Source organism: Phalacrocorax carbo, chromosome 31, assembly GCF_963921805.1.
Source record: "Phalacrocorax carbo chromosome 31, bPhaCar2.1, whole genome shotgun sequence".
Taxonomy (NCBI): Eukaryota; Metazoa; Chordata; class Aves; order Suliformes; family Phalacrocoracidae; genus Phalacrocorax; species Phalacrocorax carbo.
The window spans coordinates 550344-568233 of NC_087543.1; the positions used below are offsets into that span (position 1 = coordinate 550344).

Here is a 17890-nt window from a genome sequence, read left to right on the forward strand (position 1 = left end):
CGCAGTGGCTGCCGGCCCTGTCACGTGGCTCGCCGGGGCGCGGCGGGAGGCGCGGTGTTCCGGCGCTCGGGTGCCGGGCGGCCGTGCCGCGTACGGTAGGCGCGGTGTATTTTTGGGGTTGGATTCGTGTTGATTTCTGGGGGCTTCCAGGTGCGGCCGCTCCCCGAGAAGCGGTGAGTTCCCCGGGAGCTGACAGAAGGGAAGAGGGAAAGGAGGAGGACCTTTTCCCCCTGCCCAGGGCGCAGATGATGGCCGCCGCCTCCCCGGCTCACCGGAGCTCCCGCTCAGCCTCCCCTGGCCCCCCCCTTGCCCCGTGCGCCTGCCCCCAGCCCCGGCACCTCCCCGTAAGCGTGCTGCGTAGCCCTTGGCCGCCCCCAGGCCCTGTCGTGAAGGCAGCGAGCCGGCCCTCGAGCGCACTGGATTCCCCCTCGGCGCAGGGGCCCTTAGCAGTAGCGCGGGGAAGGGGCGGTGTGTCCAGAAGCCCCTGCGCAAGGAGGGGCTTTGGCCAGGGTCGATCGACGGTAATGACGGTCGCTGTTTCTTCTTTCCCTCTCCCAGAGACCGTGCTGAGGACGTGGTTGTCTGTCCTTCCCCCGGGGATGCCGTTGACTGCGGCCGTCTCAGGCTTGCGTGGCTTCTCTCTGCCCGGCGTTGCCATCCTCGCAGCGCGGGGGCGAAAAGGGACACACAGAGCCCTTCCCGGCTGTGGACAGGAGCTGCCTCGGCTGAAGCTGGAGACGCCAACGAAAGGTAAAGCAGAAGAAACTGAAGGCGCTCTGGCTGCCAGCTGCCTTCCTGCCGCAGGCAAGAGAGAGCCTGTCCCTGCAGGTGAGGGAGGGAGGATCCCCCTTCGTAGCCCGCAGCGGGCCAGGCCACCAACGTGCACCGCAGGGTCTGTACACGTAACCGGGAGTTGGGTACGGGCGTGTAGTGCACGAGCGAGCTAGGCTACGTGCCTAGGAAGCCTCATCTCGTAAGAGCGGTAAGACACCCGTGTATCCTCTTTAGGTGGAGGACGGCCTAGAGTCTGGAGCTGCAGAAGAGGCAGGGCGGAGAGGAGGGGAAAGAAGCATCTGAACGGCTAAATTGTGCCAGCAGCGCTGAGAGCGAGAGTCGCGGTGAGTCCTGGGCCACTGGGGCCCCGTTGCCTCTCTTGTGCGTCCTGGGCCCTCCCTGTCTCTCCCCCCTGGCCCCCTCTCTTTCCTTACCTGCTGCAAAATTATTTTTAGGGTTTTTTTTTTGCGCCCCCCCGCCCCTTCTTTCTCCATCTCGCTCTGAGTGGCTCCCTGCCTCCCCGTCTTTTTGGTCCTCCCTCTCTCTGTCCTGTAGCCTGTGGCTACTTGTTCTTTCTCCGCCTCTCTCTGCCTGGCTCTGGCTCAGTTTTTTATTTTATATTTATGGAGAGAGCATCGGGCGTCCTCCTGTCTTTGCAGGGCTGACCCTGAGGAAGTGTGGTCCGTCGGTCGATAGCATGAATATATATATATTTTGTGGGTGCACAAATCCTTTTCAGAGTGTCAGAGGGTAAGGGTTTTGTTCTGTTCAGCGTAAACATTGTTCTGTTTGGTGTATTTGTCGAAGATGAGAGTTTAGTGGGGGAGGTAGTCAGCTCTCTGGCTGGTTTGAGGTGGGCTATACGTGTTTGTCGGTCACCTCTCACCTGCCAGTTGTTTTGAACTAGTTTTATCTGGTTTTCCTTGGGAGTCACAAGGGGTTTGGGGCTCCCCGGTGGCGGGTGCTGTGGCCAAAAGAGAGAGCAGGGTCACAGAGTGCTTCATTTATGGGGCTGGCCTCGGCCATCTCCTGCACAAACTTCTGGTATGTAGCGATCGGGATTTGATTTCCTGAAGGAGAGGATGATGGAGCTCATCATAAGAGCATAATCATTTTCTCTTCCTTTGGCAGTACGGGCACCCGAGGGCCAGCCTGCTTTTGAGGAACAGCATGAGGATGTCGGTGTCGATGCTCAGCAGTGGAAGGAAGCTTCTTTTGGAGGCCAAGAAGATGAAGTGGAGTACTTATTTGTTGTGTTTGATTTTCATTGCGGGGATGGGGAGGGGTGGGACATGGAAAACGCGGTCCCAGGCAGGGGAGGTGTCTATGATGTGGGAGGCCGTGAGAGAGATCATGGACGCTGCTGGACAGGCGTTAGAACCCGTTGCTCAGGTTGGACGGACCCGGCAGAACCACTGCACCATCTTAAGTAACGCCTGCTCACATACTGAGATTTTGGTAGTTGCCCCCACATCCCCGTTGGCTTTTCCTCGTCGAGCTTGTATTTTGGCAAGAAGCGTCTCTCGTTAAGCGTTTGGGTCTAAGGGGTGTCCACGAGGCTACGTGGTGCCCATCCCCATGAGATTTTGTGACCATCAAGTGATATTCAGCATCCGTCTTATGCCCGTCTCCTGTAACTACTCTGCAGTTTTCACTTAAGGCTTGATAGCGCAGCGTTAGCTGAGGGCGGCATTTCCCGCGCTGGCCCCGCCACGCCGACGGCGTTTCCCCTGCCGGCCGCTGTCCGTTCCCTGTAACTGTGACTCTTGTCCTGGCAGAACCTTTGCCAAAGCCACCTTTGTGCTCCACAGCAGTCTGTTTTCTGTCTCGAGTATGTTTCTTTTCGGTATCGGCTACCCCAAAGCTGTGTACCGTTGGCTCAGGTCTCTCCGTGAGCTTCTGTGAGTAGAGAGAGCCTTCCTCTGTTTTTATCGATGCGTCTCCTGGGGTGGTTTTTTGTTGTCCTTTACAATTTAGTTTTGTCCCAGCTACTGAGGTGTTAATTTAGCTGCTTCGTACCGTTCCCGATACGCTTGTATATTTCCACGTTTCTTTTCATGTTTTTTGTCCTTTGAGACTGATTCAGTTCTGTTAAGGGACTGAGCGAGAGAGAGCGTTGAGGTGACTCCGAATGGTTGATGGTTTTACAGTAAATGATTTACTTTATAACCAGAGATAATTTTTGAGAAGGGGCTCTTAAAAGATTTCATTCTGCTTTGCCATTCTGCTGGCGTAGATGAGCCCCAGCCTTTCTTCGGGAGGCTCATTCTGCTCCTGGGCTTCTCTGGTACTGTTCCTTGAGTTGGTTGCAGGTTTTGAGCTGTCTAAGCTCTTTGGGTAGGTGTGTTTTGACATTTAGAGAGGGGGAGGTTTCTGGCTGAGGTAAGAGAGCAGTCAAAGTTGAGCAGCAGATATATATTAGGAAGTATACTTGTACGAGCTTTTGTTTTTCCTCGGGTCAGTAAGTTTGTGTTGGATGTTCAGGGGTAGCAAGATGGTCTAATAGTGTGTTTTGGATTGTTTGGTTTTGTGGGGGTGTTATGGTTTTGTCTGGGGTTTTTTTGGTGTTTTGTTTTTGTGTGTGGTAGGTTTTTTGTTTGGTTGGTTTTGCAGGAATTTTATGACTTGGCCGAGGGTAGAAGCGTATATTTTTCCCACCAGTTTTGCCTGTGTGTTGTGCAAGTTGTTGACGTTATCTCTCAATAGGACTGATGCTGAGATGCTGCGGTAGGGGTTAGGGTGAGCGTGTTGTACGCGTCTGTATGTGGAGCTCTAGCCTTCCTTCAGAAAGCAGCAGGGACGTAACGCATAGTGTGTGTCGGGGTACGGAACTGCTCGTCGCCTTTCCCGATCGCCCGCAGAGTACCACGTTGTCCCGAGAACCTTTGCAGCTTGCGGCAGGTCCCTCGTAGATTATAAGCATCGGGGCTTCTGTTATTTTGTGGGCCTGTAGAGAGCACGGAGTCTGCGGGAAGCCGGAAGGTGGGAGGTGCTCGCAGAGCGCGGGGCAGAGGTGGGAAGGGCAGCTCCCGAGGAGCGGCTGACAGAGGGGCTTTAGGGGTGCAAATACAGGGCGGGAGCTGTCGGGAAGGAGTGAGGTTCCTTCCCTGACAGTTCAGGAGGAGAGGAGGGGTTTTTGAAGTCTTGGTACCGGGGGATGGTTGGGAAAGGGGTGTTCAAGTGTTAGCTAACGGTCGCGTTCTGTGTGCAAGCAGCCTCCGGTAGCCCAGTCTCCTTCCCCGTACGTGTCAGCGCGGCCGCTCGAGCGTGCTGTCTGCCGAGAGGTTCTCCACGCGGCTGTTCACGGAGTCGCTCAGGAGTGAGTTACCTACAAAGGGAGAGTGTGTCACTACACCAGCCACGCCCGTTTGCTTCCCGTACTGCTTTTGGTGTTTGCCCTATCGGTGTAATTTTTGTGTGTTGCGTGGTTTGACTTTTTCTTGCACTTTAAGTCATAGGTCTAGGGTTAAGCAGGACAGTCGAGCGAGGCGTGGCAGCAAAGGCGAGCAGATGGCGTCGTGTGCTGTGACGGGGCGGGCTGTGCGGTCACTCGTCTGGGATTTCTGCCTTTGGGGTCTCTGTGTTGCCAAACAAGTCAGTCAAAACGATTTGTTAGTTTGTTTTGCGTGGTGAGCTCTTGCTTTTGGAAAGCAGTGTCTAATATCTGTGTGCCTCTCCGTATTTCCCCAGAAGTGGGCCCGGCATTGAAGGTGACAGTTCCCAGCCATCGGGGACGGACCGAGTATGCGAGCAGGTGCCTGACGCGGCCACTGACCCGGGAGGCACGGATCGGGAGGTGAGGGAGCCGTGTTGGCATGGTAGGGGAAAGGATGAGTCTGGAATGTGGCTGTTGGTGGAGATGCACGGCAGGGAGCCGGACACGGGAGGGAGGGGGCGAACAGAGCATCGTGAGAAGGTAGGTCAGCACGTGACAACGGAGGGGTCGTGCAGTGCGAGCACCTATGTGACTAGTTAACGAAGGGACTCACAAAACTACATGCAAAGCGGGATGTCTGCCCCCAGCTCGTCGGGCAAGGTGAGCGATGAACAGGAAACTGTAGCAGCGGTTATTTTTGAGGTGTGGAATTGTTTGTGAGCGGGCGGCCGCTTCCAGGCGCAGCGGTCACCTTGTCTCTCTGGTTCTCTAGGCGCCGTAGGTGGCGGCGGCCACGACATCCAGCCTCATTAGAGCGTGGGCGAGCGGAAGTTCACGGCGCTTCCGAGGAGGCTGTCGTTGCGGAAGTGGCCGGCGTTGAGTGGTGCGACGCTGAGTGATGGCACCGCACGTTTGGAGATGAAGAGTGTCCGTGTGACCGCAGCCCCATCCTACGTAGCCTGTGTGGCCTTTTTAAAGGATGGCTTTTGAGCCCCCGGATTTGGAAGCGAAGCTGAGGGGCCGATGCGGTCTTTGTGCAGGTGGCCGGTCGGTTGCGGGAAGCGCAGGGGGGGCAGGCAGGGGTTGTCAAATCAGTGGAGGGGACCGTTCAGAGACCGGACACGTTTGGGCCGAGAGAGGTTGTGTTGTCCTTTCTGCAAAACAGAAGCATCTGCCAGGCAGGGGAGTTCCTGCCTGTGCTTGTGCTGTTGTGTGGATTTTGTAGTCTGTCTTTGTTCCTTCCTGTACTCGGGTCTCGATGTGTCTGTTCTCCGTGCTGAGCAGGCACCTAGGTAGCAATATTGAGGGTTTTGCAAGCCCTGGCTCATCGGCATAATGGTAACCGAGAGCTTCCTTTCTCGCATTTTAAGTCTACTGCATAGATTTGTCTTGTGTCTTAAATATTAGACCTTTATAGAAGGTCATCTTTTTGCGGCGGTGATTAAGGCGGCCTCAGTACTGCTGCTGAAGAGCAGTCTGAATACGCAGGGCCCTTTTCTGGGACCTGTTCCCTGCACCTGAACGTTCTGAGGTCTTTAAGAGCGGCTCGTCGCTCGTGCATCGTCCTAGTTGTGGGTATATGGTTTTTTCGCAGGTGATGATGGTACGTGACATCTCCGCGGATGCTATAGCTGCTTCCTCGCTGCCCTGCAGATCTTCTCGCCCGGTGGCATCTCTGGGCCGGAAGTCCGTGGTCTCGGTGAGAATTTTCTGAGGTGCCGCGATCACGTCGCTTGTAGTATTTGTGAGCAGTGTCGGTCCGTGCACGTCGATGCCTGTGTCAGAGCTGCTCCTCCGCCTGGGGGTGTAGCAATGGTAGAGCGGGGGAAAGAACAGCAATAAGAGTATATGGTTAACGTTAATGTGCGTAGACTGTTTTGGCAACGCCCGTACAACCCTCGTTGGAGCGAGTGGCCGTTGGCAGCGGGCGAGGACGGTAATTTCCGGGGCGTTTTGTGGGTGCCGAGGGGATGACCGTAGCCGTCTGGGAGAGGCAGCTAGAGTGCTAGCTGAGCAGAGGGCATCTCTCAGCTGTTCAAGCTTGTACGTGCGTGGGGCTTAACATTTGATTGAAGGTATTTCCTTTAATGGCATGCAGTAGTTGGGCTCTAGATGGTATTCCTACGTGGAAGCAAGACCTGTGGAATGGTTAAGCTGTTGCTGTGCGTCCAGGTGACTTGTTCTATCATGCTGTTCTTGCAGAGGATGAAGATGGAGCTGTGCAGGGTGATAGAGCAGAGCTGAGTAGAGCACACTAAGGCGGCGGGTCCGTGTGCAGGATTAAAGGGAAGATGCGACTGAAGGCTATTTGAGGAGCATTTCAGGTGAGCTGGGTCGCAGTGAGGAGGCTCATGGGGCTGGTGACTTTGTTCTCTTTGCTCTCAGGAGCACAGCGCTATCCCTAGGGGCTGGCAAGGTTCTAATTGTGGGGCCGGCGCCCATCGGGTGCCTCATTTTTTGCGTTACAGTTTAAAGTGTGGGTCACTCTGGTGTTTGAGGAGTTTCTGGGCAGTTGTCTGCGGCGTCGTTCCCAGATGCATGAACAGCTCTGCTCTGTTGCTGTCCATTTTCAGGGAGCGTGATTTCTTTCCTGCATCCTTACAGTCTTAGGTCTTGTAGCTGGGCTTCTTGTGCCTCCTCCCTCTCAGTTTTGAGAGGAACTTCTTGTCACGGGCCCTGACGCTCTTCTAATCTTTTTGGATCGCGTTAGGGCCTCCTTGCGTCACTGTCAGGGTTCCGCAGGTCTTGTTGCTGGACGAGCTCTTCCGTCCAGTTGTCTCTCTGTTTGCCGAGAGCGTTCTCTCGTCTCGGAGGCGCGCAGTTTGTAGCGTTTCTCATAGCGTTGGTGTGTGCGTTTGAGTTTGTCTCGGACCGCCTTGCTGGCCCTGTAGAGTCGGGTAGGTGGCACAGCGATGAGAGGTTAGGGTTCATCTGTTGCTGTGCCAAGGCTGTTGGGGGAAAGGTTGTACCGTCATCTCGGATTGAGTGGCCCTCCTCAGCGGGCGAGGACCGTAATCACCGTGACATTTTGTGGGCTCGGAGGCCGTGACCGTAGCTGTCTGGGAGAGGCGGCTAGAGTTCAGCTGAGCAGATTACCTCTGCAGGGTGTTCAAGCTTGTACGTGCGTAGGGCTTCATGTTTGAAGTCATATGTTTGTTTTGATGGCAGGTTATAGTCGGTCTTCAGGAACCGTTAAGGTACTGCTGTGCAACCAGGCGACTTGTTTGGTATTGGTTTTGGAGATGCCGAGGGACGAGTCGTGCAGGGCGACGGAGGGGAACTGAGGGGACCGATGTAAGCGGGTGAGGTGGTGCGTGGTGTATATAGAGGGAAGATGTGACCGATGGCTCTATGACTCCGTTGCTCCTTGCGTTTGTCTTTTGGTTTGGGTTTGAAGTAGCGTAGCAATGAGCAAAGGAGGCAAGTCGAGCAAGGCGAGTGGTGATTGGTGGGCTGAAGTAGCAGCTCTTTTCTGAGGTGTTGTGTTGCTGGGGAAGTTATAAGCAATGCGTGTTGTTTGGGTGTTACGGACGGCGGGCGAGCTGGACACGGCACCTGGAAGTGGCGTAGGCTGGGAGGGAGGCTGTCGAGGGAAAGGGGTGCGAGACGGGGATCGGTGCGGGCAGGCTGTGGCATCGGGCAGCATCTCGGGAGGTGCCTTTTCGCTTGGCTTTTTGCAGGTGCCGCTGGCAGGCTCGGAGCGGTGCTGCCGCGTGCCTATGAGAGGTCTGAGAAGGTGGGGCAGCGGCCAGCATCTGAGACCAGAGAATGCTGTGGTCCGTCGTCGAGCTCTTCAGTTTTGTAGGTAACACGTGGGCCGTCTTTGGAACGGCGTATGAGCATTAGAAGCGAGCTGGGTAGTAATGAGGAAGTCACGGGGCGGTGATTTCTCACGAGCGTAACGGTAGTTTACTGTGTGTTGATACATTTGGTGCCACAAGCGATGACGGAAGCGGGGTGTGATGCTGGAACCTGTGCAGAGCAGGTGAGCCGATGGGCATGTTCCTTTTGATGAGGGGGGTGCTCTGGAAGAGAGCTGTGTTGACCCGTGTGATACTTATTGCTGGCTCTGGTGTTTTTTGGGGTGTTTTTTTTTGTTGGTTTTTTTTTTCACGTGATGAAGAGGCACCTGGCCACTGCGAGAATATCCTGGTTAGCTGGTGTGTTTCTTGTTGTGAAAGGATTCATAATCTGGCCCATCTGAAAGCCCCACAGTGTGACTTTTGTTAGGAAGAGATCTTGAAAAATTGAGATATTTCTTATTCAGTGAGGTTGCATTCTATGAACTTGCCATCAGAGTGCATCTTAGAGACAATGTCTTTGTCAGTAGAACTCATCAGCACAAGACTTGCGAAGTACTGCTTTTTTTTCTAAGATGAAAAAATCAATGGTCCTTGCGGAGATCCAAGCACAGCACATACTCCAAATGTTGATGGCATTGGTAGTGCTTGGGTTCTCAGTTGTAACAGTCGAGATCCCATAAAAATACGGTTCCCCTGCATGCTTCAGTACAGCCAAACGCATTAGCATATCTGCCGGTCCTTCTTGGTAGCCCCATGTATTGCAACACTGGGGATTTGATTTGCGTGGGTTTTTGTTGTGGTATTTTTTTTCCCCAAAAGAATTAAAACCGTATCGGGGATCTCTTAACTCACCGATTCTTCTGTCATAAATGAAAGTTTAAAAAAAGCTAACAGCGTCTGATTTACGACGTGACTTGCGCTGTTTCAGCTGTAACTGCCGAGCAGATGTAGCGTATGATTTGTTAGGTGTAATTAAGCAGGTAGGTATTTGTTGTAAATATTTAACGAGGGGCGACTGAATGTTGGGGTGGGGGCGGTTTTTTCCTGCCGGTATTTTGAGGGAGCGCTCTTAAGTATTTTATTTCAGTCTCGCTTTGGATGCGCGTTTCCCTGGCAGTTCAGCAGCATCTCTCGGGCGGGGCAGCTGGGCGGACGTCCCTCCCGACTCCATAACACGCCAAAACCCCCCAGTCACGTTGCTGCTGTGTATTTTGGAGATAGATAATCTTATGGCGGGTGTGAACGGCTGTGTGAGTTAAATGAACGCAGAAGGAAAATGGAAAGCTTTCAGAGCCTAGACGCTCATATTGGATGTGCGTAAACACGCGCCCGCCTTCTCAGCACAAAGTGCATTACTGAGATTTATTCTTAATTTTTTACGTTACTCTTTCAAGTTTGACGCTTCGCTTCAGGCTTCATGGAGCCAGGCAGCAAGACGTGCGGCGGCAGGGCGAGGGCTGTAGCTGCTGCGGTGGATCTGTAAGCGGAGGTTCCGGTTCCGGTACAACTTTGCCCCGCAGCCTCACGGGGTTATCTCCCCGCAGCGGTGCCGTAAGGAAGGGATGAGACGTTTTCCAGCACCAGCCAGAGCGTTCAGTGTTACGCGAAGAATCTGTTCAAAACGGTATCGGTTAGTCTTAATACCGTTTTCAAGTGTTCCAGTCCCTCTAGCTTTTAAAGGAGGTGTTGTGTTTTGACGTGACCCGTTTGCCCAGAATCTTGCTGCGGCTCAATTTCCTTCCTATCCCTTGTGCTGACTGAGTTCCTCCATTTTCTTCTGTGCTATTTTATTCACGTGCTGAAATATAGTTTGGGATTTCTGTTTTTCAGATGTCTTCTCAGTGTCTCGTGATGCTCAAGAGATGCCCCCCGGCCCGGGTTTGCCTGCCGGTCGTTAAGCGTGGTGAAGGTAAGGGGCCATCCCTCTGCCTGGGGGCTCCCGGCTCTGTCTCCAGCGGGTGCCCCGCAGGTGCGGCCGCGAGGGCTGCCTGGTGGGGAGAGTCGGGGCCCCCAGGGGCCGGGGCTGTTTGTCGCCCCGGGGAGCCCGTCCCAGCGCGGGAACATGTCCGAGCAGAGCCCGAGAGAGACGTGACACCGTCCTCTGGCACGCTCCCGCTCCGCCGTGGGGCGGCCGCTAGCCTGCGGACAGGGGCTGGTGGGGCTGCAGCTGTTTGGGGGGCTGCCCCACCTTTTAGATTTTAGCAGAGCTCCCCCTTTTCTGGGGGGTGGGGTGTGTGTGTGTGTGTGTACCTTTGTAAATGGCACTATTAAAGTAATGAGCTGCAGGTTGGAGTAGATTCCCTTGTTTAGTGCCCTTCTTGGGGGTGAATAAAATTGGGGGGGGGGGGGGGGGGGGCGGTGTGATGATGTCATGCGGGGCGCCCCGGTGTCACTGGGGGAGCTGATAATGCGTCAGAGGAACAGGTGAGTGGGGGCGTCATGTAGGGGTTCCCCCCCAAAAAGGGGGGTTGCAGCCCCAAAATGCCTGAAAATTGAGGGGGGCTATTACAAAAACCTCTTATTTTATATATATTGACATGTCATATTAATTGATAGATGTATAAAGGGATTTTAAAATAAGAACTTCTCTCTCCTATATTATATAACGTATTTCAGGATACAAAAATTCTACATCGAGATACAGGGTTTTAAACCACAAAAGTAACGCGACTGTCTAAATATCTAAATTAAAAAATAAAGGAGTTTAAAATGAAGAAAAAGGATAGATGAAGGAATTCAAAGCAGAAGAAAGTCTGACTAGAGCGAGCATCTACGCTTAGTGTGTGTTACATAGTCTAAGCAGATGTGTAATCTAAATAGAGGTTATATAGAGTGAAATAAGCCTAGGTATAACTGTAAGTAGATGTCTAAATAGAGAAGTCGAAAAAGATTGAAGTGTCAAAGGGTAAGTAAGCAGATAGCTAGCCTAAATAGGTGGTTTATATACGTGTTAATATGGAAGTCTGAACAGGTATGTGTAAATAGATATGCTGTGTAAGTGTAAATAGCCTAAGTAGGTGTAAGTGTAAATTTAATAGCTAAGTCTAAACAGGTGTTGTATGTAAATGTAAAATAGATAGTATATATAAACTATAGATGTACTCTGTAAGGATGTGTAAGCAGACACACAAGTGCAAATGTCTATGCTATATAAGGTTTTAAAATGCAAAGAAACCATGTTGATAGAGATGTTTATAGAGAGGATTTAAAAATTGGACACACACCCCACCCCCACCCCCCAATCAACTGAAGACACAAAAGCGCTTTCAAATGCTGCCCCTTTCCCGTTCTCCCTCTCCCATCCCGATTTGGGGCCGATTCCCCCAGATGGGGACTTCCCCCTCTGGGGCTGCGCAGGCCGCCTGGGAGCTGCTGCCAGGGCAGACAAACACCCCCAAAGCCCCCGAGTCTGGGTCTGCAATGGGGGGTGAAAAACCCCAAACAGGCAAAACACCCAAACAGGTTTGGGGGAAAGAAAACAATTGGGGGCTCCTGGGAAAGCCCACTCCTGCTGGGTTTGTGCAGCTGGAAAGGAAGGGGGGGGGGGAAAAAAGCGGTGGGGGGTTGGATGGGTTGGAACCCCACTAACCATTCTCATGCACAAAACCAGGAGCAAAAATCACCGATTTCTTTGTTGTGGAAAGGGCCAAAGAGACCCAGAAGTGAACCGTTTGGAAAAGCAATCCCAACTTTGTTCCTTTGGCTTTTTTTGCTTTTCCATAAGGTAAAACCCCCAAAACCCCCAACAACAAAAAAAGCCAAGCCATCCAAACAGAAATCACCACCACCAAACGACCGCCCCAAAAACCCCAAATTGGGGAAAATTTGGGGTGAAACGGCAGCAGTTTGAGGGGCATTGCTGGGGCTTATCCGGAATGGATTCTCCGGAGCGGGTCGGTTATCTGGAGCGGATCATCTGCTGCAGGTAAGCCCAGGTGAGTTGCCCGTTGTGGATTATCCTGGGGGGACCCCCCTGGTGTCAGTCATCCCCATGCATGTTCCCCATGGCGTGTCTGCCCAGACATGCTCCTGTCCGGCAGTGTCCGCCTCCTCCCCCGCCCTCCCTCTGCGTGTGTCTGTGCCCTCCCAGACGCTGTCCCCTGAGATGGCCCCCCTGCATGACTTTTTTTCCCCGGTGACATTCCTCCCCCCCGCTTCCCCTGGCCTCCTGTTCTGTGCTCGCTGAAGCCTCGTGCTTACGCAGGATGAGCAGTGGCGAGGCGAGGCGCTGCCAAGCCAACGAAGCCCAAGGCTCAGCAGCGCACAACTCCTTTGCAGGGCAGCCGCTGGCATCTGGTCTGCCTGGCTGCCCTGTGCCCCGACGCACAGCTGCCCCCCTCACCCCGGGCAGCCTGCCTTCAGAAGGGCAGCTGTGTTCCCCTGATGGATTTTCTTCTTTAACCCCCCAGGACCTGTTGACTTGCTGCTCTCCCTGTCCCAGCCCTGATGCCGCAGGCCTACAGCAACTGATGGGGCTTACTCCGGGGGGGGTGTGGGGGTGGGAAAGGGGACCTTTTTCCCCAGGTGGTTTGTGCTGCTTCTCCTCCCTCGGGCGTGGGGTGGGGGCGAGTGGGGCAGGCGGGAGGACAGTGCGCATGCGCAGTGGCGCCTTTGCTGCTCTCTGCCGCCACCGTGCGGCCAAACCGCGGTACTGCAGGCGGGCGGCCGCGCATGCGCAGTGGCGCCCTTTTCTGCTCTCTGCCGCCACCGTGCGGCCAAACCGCGGTACTGCAGGCGGGCAGCCGCGCATGCGCAGTGGCGCCATTTTAGCTCTCTGCCGCCACCGTGCGACCAAGGCGCGGTACTGCAGGCGGGCAGCCGCGCATGCGCAGTGGCGCCATTTTAGCTCTGCCGCCACCGTGCGACCAAGGCGCGGTACTGCAGGCGGGCAGCCGCGCATGCGCAGTGGCGCCATTTTAGCTCTGCCGCCACCGTGCGGCCAAACCGCGGTACTGCAGGCGGGCAGCCGCGCATGCGCACTGGCCACCTGTTGTTTTCGGCGCGCTGCTTTCACCGAGCGACCGAGCCCCGGGACTGCAGGCGGGAGCTCCGCTACCCTGGTAGAGATTTCCACCCGCCCCTTATCCGATCGCGGCAGTCACCGGTCGATCAAACCCGGGTACGGCAGACGGGAAGCCGCCCGTTCCCGAGGGTGAAGTTTTCCTCTGGCCGCTGCTGTTGCCGTGCAAGCAGATGCTGGTACTGCAGGCGGGCGGCCGCGCATGCGCAGTGGCGCCCTTTTCTGCTCTCTACCGCCACCGTGCGACCAAACCGCGGTACTGCAGCCGGGCATCCGCGCATGCGCAGTGGCGCCCTTTTCTGCTCTCTACCGCCACCGTGCGACCAAACAGCGGTACTGCAGGCGGGCAGCCGCGCATGCGCAGTGACGCCCTTTTCTGCTCTCTACCGCCACCGTGCGACCAAACAGCGGTACTGCAGGCGGGCAGCCGCGCATGCGCAGTGGCGCCATTTTAGCTCTCTACCGCCACCGTGCGACCAAGGCGCGGTACTGCTGGCGGGGAGCCGCGCATGCGCAGTGGCGCCATTTTAGCTCTCTACCGCCACCGTGCGACCAAGGCGCGGTACTGCAGGCGGGCAGCCGCGCATGCGCAGTGGCGCCCTTTTCTGCTCTCTGCCGCCACCGTGCGGCCAAACCGCGGTACTGCAGCCAGCAGCCGTGCACGGGCTGGAGCGACATTTCGCCGCGCTCACTTCTCCACGCCACTTAGTGACACCCCCCCCCCCGCTACCTGGTGGGGGCTGGAGCCGTGTACCACAGCCCTTAGCGACAGGTGTTGACCCCTTGCGATAGCCCGGTGAGGGTGGTGCTGATACTCCTCGCCACGCTCTTAGCAACGGGCCCCGCCCCCGGCGATGGGCGGGCAGGCGGTCTGATGGCTGACCCACCTGGCCCCACCCACCTTAGCGACAGGCCCCGCCCCCTGGCAACGGCCCGGGGGGCGGTGCCGGCTCTCTCCCCTTAGCGACAGGCCCAGCCCCCTGGCAACGGCCCGGGGGGCGGTGCCGGCTCTCTCCCCTTAGCGACAGGCCCCGCCCCCTGGCAACGGCCCGGGGGGCGGTGCCGGCTCTCTCCCCTCAGCGACAGGCCCAGCCCCCTGGCAACGGCCCGGGGGGCGGTGCCGGCTCTATCCCCTTAGCGACAGGCCCCGCCCCCTGGCAACGGCCCGGGGGGCGGTGCCGGCTCTCTCCCCTTAGCGACAGGCCCCGCCCTCTGGCAACGGCCGGGGGGGCGGTGCCGGCTCTCTCCCCTTAGCGACAGGCCCCGCCCCCTGGCAACGGCCCGGGGGGCGGTGCCGGCTCTCTCCCCTTAGCGACAGGCCCCGCCCCCTGGCAACGGCTCGGGGGGCGGTGCCGGCTCTCTCCCCTTAGCGACAGGCCCCGCCCCTGGCAACGGCCCGGGGGGCGGTGCCGGCTCTCTCCCCTTAGCGAAAGGCCCCGCCCCCTGGCAACGGCCCGGGGGGCGGTGCCGGCTCTCTCCCCTTAGCGACAGGCCCCGCCCCCTGGCAACGGCCCGGGGGGCGGTGCCGGCTCTCTCCCCTTAGCGACAGGCCCCGCCCCCCGGCAACGGCCCGAGCCTGTGTTTGCTCCGCTCGGGGGGGGCTCGGTTTGGGTGTTTTCTCTCCCCCCCCCTCCCGCGCCGGGAGCTCCAGGCGGCTCCCGTACGGCTCCCGGGGCCTTCCCCCCTCGGGGGGCTCGGCCCGCCCCTTTCGCGGGGCGCTGTGGGAAGGGCGGGGGCGGGGCCCGGGGGTCGAAGAGCCCCAGCCGGGGCTCGGGCAGCTCTCGCTGCCCCCGGGCTCCTCTGGCGCCGGGGCTCCCGTGTTCCCTCGGGCGGTCGCAGCTCTGGGGCTGTCTCAGCCCCCCGGGCAGGCGTGCTCTGGCGTTTAGAGAAGCGGAGGCGTTGCCTGAGGTAAGGCTTCCAGAGCTTGGCGCTCTTTGGCAGCATCTGTACTAGAAAGGTCCCTTGTGGCCTGCTTTGCTTTTTTTCTCCCGGGATGCTGTTTTGGGCGCTGAGGGGGCGGTGAGGCGGTTTAGTGGTATGGTGTTCTGTTTGGGGTTTGGTTTTTGCTTTGCTGGTTTTCTTCCCCCTTGTGAGATCATTTTATTCGTTTATCATTTCACATTATCATTTACCCCGCGCCATTTCCGTCCCCTCTGGGCAGCAGCGGATCCGCCGCTCGAGGGCGAGGAGCTGGGCCGACAACGGGCCGCTGCAGACTCTGGTCAGGGTACGAGGCTGCTCCCTGGGGAGCCGGCGCAGGGGGCGCGGAGGTACGCGCGGGCACTTGTCGGTGCCCCTGACCAGTGAAGGGGAGGTTAAATTGTTAGAGTGCAAATAAACACATATTATTTAGGGAGGAGTCGTGACTCAATTTAATCGCAGCTATTACTGAACAAACCAGGCAGTCATTATTCCTAATCTGTAATTAAAAAAAATAAAGGCAGTCCTTTTTTATGCCATAAATAGAGTTGCGAGTCATTAATAGCTCAATCTAAATGCAGCCGTTATTAAATCAACTGCAGGCATTAATGACTCCTGATCAGAAACAAAATAAGGAAATTTTAGAATCTAGAATGAAAATCGACCCGGAAAGCTAAATTGGGAGCGGGTAGTACTGAAATTGTAACAGGGCTGTTAGAAAGTTCGGAGGCAGCGACAGCTCCTGCTTCCAACCCAAGCAGTAAACGAAGCTTTGGGTTCTTAAATGAAGAGAAATAAAGGTGAGCTGTTAAACAGTGGCTGGGGTCAAGCGTAGCTATTAAGAAAATTTGCAGGTACGGGTGATTCCTGACCAGAACTAACAATTCCAGAAGATTTAGATTTAAAAATTACAAAGCTAATGGAGTGCCACAACCGCCCGGATGTAACCGCAGCCGCTTTGGGGGAATGCCCCAGCCCCCCCAGCCACCGCTATTAATTACTGCCAAGGAGAGCGAGAGTGAAAGTAGAAGCGGTGCAGGTGAAATGCGAGCAGTACGCTTTTCCTAAGTCATCCCTTCGTGTCAGGAGAGGAAAGCAAATGGAAAGAAGATGTTTGCAGGGGGTCTGTGCTGGGTTACCTGCGCGTCTCTTCCGTGCATCCTTGAGGAGACATTTAGCTCCTGTTGGGCGCTCGCAGGTGGGGACAGGGCGAGCTGGAGGCAGGATCGGTGCCGGCACTGGTAAAGGGACGGGCGACGAGCTGAGAGAAGAGGGGGCAAGGGCTGAAAAAGGGTCTCCAGTTCTGCAGGGAAGGCAGCGGGATGTGACTCGGCAACCGCTCTGACGAGTGCAGGGTCATTCGCTGCGATGAAGTCGGGGTCTGTGGCTGGCCCGGAGAGGCAGCAGAAATCCCAAACTCTTTGCGGGGGTACCGGCCAGATTAGGGCAACACCTGAACAGTAAAACCATTTAGGGGAAGCAGAGCTGGGCTGCACCGCGTGGCCAACCTCCCTCTTCTCCGTGAGTCCCAAAGGGGCAGCTCCAAGAATGTGCTGAGAATTAATGTCTTGCGCTAAAAATGAGACGCAAGTAGCACCCACCCGTGAATTTTATTTTCTCTCTCGCTCTGCGGCTCCTGCCTGCTTGTCTCTCCTCAGTGCGCACCTGCACCTGTGCTCGGATGGGGCAGCTGAGGGAAGGTGCTGCCATCTCCCCGGCCCCGGCGGACCGCCCCTCAGCTGTGTCCTCTGTCAGGGAGCGTCGTCATCTCTCCTGCCCCCCAGAGCGTGTCCTGTAGTGGCAGACGCGCGGGCTTTTCCCTGCACGCGCATACGGGAAGGGAAGGGAAGGGAAGCACAGTGAGAGCTGGGCTTGTCAAAGCGTAATGGGGGTGGTGGGAAGCGTAGCTAGAACCGGAGAGCTACAGCACAAAAGCGAAGCGGACGGGACACAAAAGTAAAATGGTGCACAGGAATGCTGAGGAGAGAACTCCCGCAGCACACAGGAAATCAGTGTCAGAATCTATTTTCTTCTGACTGCCAAATTAAAAATAATGGCACGCTTTGCAACGCTAAGCTCACTCTAATCGTCTGAACTGTTTCTTTCCAACCCCCCACTGCCCCCAGCACACCGTTCAGCCTCCTCAGCCTGAAATGCCTTGTTTTTCTTCTTTTTTTTTTTTTTAATGACAGGGCAACTTCTGTTCCCGAGGTGGTGCCTACAGTACAGCTATCTCTTCGAAGGCAGTTTGGTTTAGGTCAGAGAATGTTTAGCCTGGACTGAATCAGCCTCTGTTTCTATTTCTGGAAATCGTCGGTCCTGTGCATCAAGCCCGGAAAAAAGGAAATATGAACCAAAGGACCTGGGGCCTGCAGGGCTAGGAAAATATTTGAGAAGAGGTTCAGTGGGGAAATGACTGTTTGTCTGTGGGGCGTCCAGGCAAGCAACCCAGCTGCTAGAAAGCGGCGCTGTCCCCAGGATGGCCTCGGCGGTCCCGTCGGAGTCGGGGGAACAAGGACAAGGCAGGGTGAAGCATCTGGCCTGCCGTGTGGACCGTGACTGTACAAAGCACGTGTGATGCACTGCAAGTTTACCTGTTTAAACTGTGAGTTAAAGAAGGTGTGCAGTTGCTTTGTAAACAGCCGACGCTCTAAAGCTACACCCATCTAATTGCTAGCTGTATTAAATCTATCGTATTGCTGTTTCTGCATTAAAAAAGAAAAAACCAACACACCTATGTAAGCACGTCTAAGTACAATGGAAAACCACTGTTTAACGCGTGGCATGTGCGGGTGGTTTTTTTGGGGCGGGGGGGTGGGGTGTATGACAAAAACCTGCGAGAGACACACGCACACACGCACATGTCATGTTTAGCGCTCACCTAAACCCAAAAAAGAAAATCCACTCTTTATTTTGCAGCATTAGCATTAGCTTCCAGCGCACAGCCTGAGCGCGCACCTCTGCTCTCACCGTCTGCTCCCTCTTCAACCGTGCGTG

At 55.9% G+C, this 17890-nt stretch overlaps 3 long non-coding RNA genes across 4 annotated transcripts; all 3 read left to right on the forward strand.

The window, feature by feature from the left end:
- Positions 1-447: 447 nt before the first annotated feature.
- On the forward strand, positions 448-10154 carry LOC135310220 (uncharacterized). Its single transcript, XR_010370395.1, has 3 exons — positions 448-750; positions 1009-1118; positions 9784-10154. It is a non-coding gene; the product is annotated as an uncharacterized LOC135310220 (long non-coding RNA).
- LOC135310219 (uncharacterized) lies at positions 1709-4804 on the forward strand. 2 transcript variants are annotated; one of them, XR_010370393.1, is made up of 3 exons: positions 1709-1818; positions 1906-2014; positions 4465-4804. It is a non-coding gene; the product is annotated as an uncharacterized LOC135310219 (long non-coding RNA). The 2 variants fall into 2 exon arrangements; XR_010370394.1 differs by having other exon boundaries at positions 1906-2009.
- A 4509-nt stretch (positions 10155-14663) lies between the features above and the next one.
- On the forward strand, positions 14664-17669 carry LOC135310184 (uncharacterized). Its single transcript, XR_010370384.1, has 2 exons — positions 14664-14881; positions 17086-17669. It is a non-coding gene; the product is annotated as an uncharacterized LOC135310184 (long non-coding RNA).
- Positions 17670-17890: the final 221 nt, after the last annotated feature.